Raw genomic sequence first — 2243 nt, 5'->3', positions numbered from 1 at the left:
AATAAGTTCAACTTGGAAAGCAAAAGTGGTTCATTGATATACATCTGTCATGTGAGTGAGTGTACCAAAAGCACGCACAGAGAGATCATGATGCAGGTGTTAAAAGGTGACTGAGTTATGAAGAAGACCCTGCAGACTCACGGTGCGGAGGTGCCTGGTGAGGGGCAGCTCCCTGTGCTGGATGGGGAAAGGCAGATCTCCTTCCCCAGCTCCTTCCTTGGCTCTCTGCTTTCCAGTTGCCATGATTTGAGCAGTTTTACTCCATGGCAGGACTTTCCCTCATGCCACTTCTGCTTTAAACAGCTGACCATGCATCATTCATAAGAGCCAAGGAGTGGAATACACTCATGTAACCCTGAAAAAGTAAGTCAATGAACAAACCTGATTTAGATATAAATAGACATAGACATAGATATAGATATAGACATAAACATGGATAGATAATATTCAGCTTTAAACAAGAAAGAAATTCACTCATGTGTTACATTATAAATTCTCACACATATTACAAGGTCAGATACTATGCTAAATGAAGCAAGATGATCACAAAGTGATGCAAATTATATGGGATCTGGTAAAAAAAAAAAAATTAATGATGGTTGCCAGGCACTGAGAGTACAATGAGAAGTACTTTAGTGTTCATAAAGGTTCAGTTTTCCAAGATAAAAGAATTAGGAATATTGGTTGTACAATAATGTGAATATTCTTAGCACTATTGGACTGTATATTTTAATATAATAAAATACTAAATTTTGTGTTCAAAAAAAATAAAATAAAATAAAATAAAATAAAATAAAATAAAGGAAAACTAGAACCAGGATTGTTAAATTAATGACAATTTAGTTCGTTCTCTCCTTCTCCTGGTCCCTCTCTATCACACTTTCCCTTTAACATCTCAGAGTCTTCCCTCTATCCCATCCAAATTTTTTACTCTCCATCTTTCGCCTCTGCCATTCTATTCATCTGCTTCATTCTGTTCTCTGTGGCAAAATGCAGCTCTTTACTTCATGGTAAAACACTATCAACACTTGGGAGGCTACTGCAGGATTGGGAGTCCAAGACAAGCCTGGGCTATAGAGTGAGACCCTATCTCAAAAAGTCAACCCAAACCCCACCTCCCAAATCCCGAACATGGTTGTCAATAGTCCCAGAGGGCCGGGGATGTAGTCAACGGCACAACACCTGCCCAGGAAGTGCGAGGCTGTAAGTTCGATTCCTAGTACCAAAAAAAAAAATGTCCCACAGATACAGTCTGAAAATTTTATAGCTAGAGTACGGGGCTCTAGGCATTAATTCCAAATTTCTAAAGGACTGTCGTTCTTATGGGTCAGTCTTCCCAAGTAAGAAGTGGGCCTTCTGCTGGAACATGATAGGTCCCACTTTAACCACGAGACAGTGAAAAGGGTCCTGGAAAATAAGGGAGTCTGTACAATCAAAACACTTACAGAGTTAACAGTTACATCTATTCAGTAAAAGCTACTAACATTTCAAGAGAAATATTTTAGTTAAAGTGAAGTAGCTACAGCAAGAATATATTAGTAGTCACAAGTTTAAAGCTATATTTGTGATTTCATATGAATGGAAAAATATATCAATATACAATATATAAAGTTTTTTTTCTCTCTTTCATTTTAGCTTTCTGAAGTTCTAATTTCAATGGCTCACACTGTAAGGTTATAAATACAAACATTTTTTAAAGAAAAAGGATTTAAGGATACTCTTTGAAGATTTTATAAAAAATATACACAAAACAAGGAGTTGTTTTTTGTATGTGTTAAAATGCAAGTAAAATTATTTTTTGTGTTTTGATCTTTTTTTTTTTTGAGACAGGGCCTCACTATTCAATTCAGGCTGGCCTTGAGCTCACTTTGTGGCCCAGCCTCGCCTGGAACTCGCAGTGATCCTCCTGCCTCAGCCTCCTGAGTGCTGGGATTACAGGCTTTCACTCCCACGCCCAGTTAAATTACTTTTTAGTTCTGTTTCTTTTTTGGGGGGGGGCGGGTACTGGAAATCTAACTCAGGACCTCAGGCTTGCCAGGCAAGCACTTATGCCACTGAGCTATATCCCCGGCCCCCTAAACAATTTTTAAAACATGCAACAAACAATAAAAATTATACAGCATACTTTAGCTAAGGATGCAAAGAGAAAGTTGGGGAAAGATCTCAAAAGTACATTTGAAAATTTAAACCAGCTGGGCATGGTGGCACACATTTGTAATCCCAGCATTTTTTTTTTTTTTTTT

The 2243-nt window shown here is 37.8% G+C and overlaps 1 protein-coding gene across 1 annotated transcript in view; it reads right to left on the bottom strand.

The window, feature by feature from the left end:
* Yes1 (YES proto-oncogene 1, Src family tyrosine kinase) overlaps positions 1 to 205 on the bottom strand; it is a 55480-nt gene extending 55275 nt beyond the window's left edge. Inside the window, exon 1 of the mRNA XM_005372669.2 lies at positions 142 to 205. The gene's annotated coding sequence lies outside the window, so the exon portion shown is untranslated. The remainder of the gene's footprint in view (positions 1 to 141) is intronic.
* Between the last annotated feature and the right edge of the window lie 2038 nt (positions 206 to 2243).

Source organism: Chinchilla lanigera, unplaced genomic scaffold (assembly GCF_000276665.1).
Source record: "Chinchilla lanigera isolate Chin_1 unplaced genomic scaffold, ChiLan1.0 scaffold00001, whole genome shotgun sequence".
Lineage (NCBI taxonomy): Eukaryota > Metazoa > Chordata > Mammalia > Rodentia > Chinchillidae > Chinchilla > Chinchilla lanigera.
The sequence above is the reverse complement of the archived record's forward strand: the minus strand, read 5'-3'. Positions and strand labels throughout refer to the sequence as shown.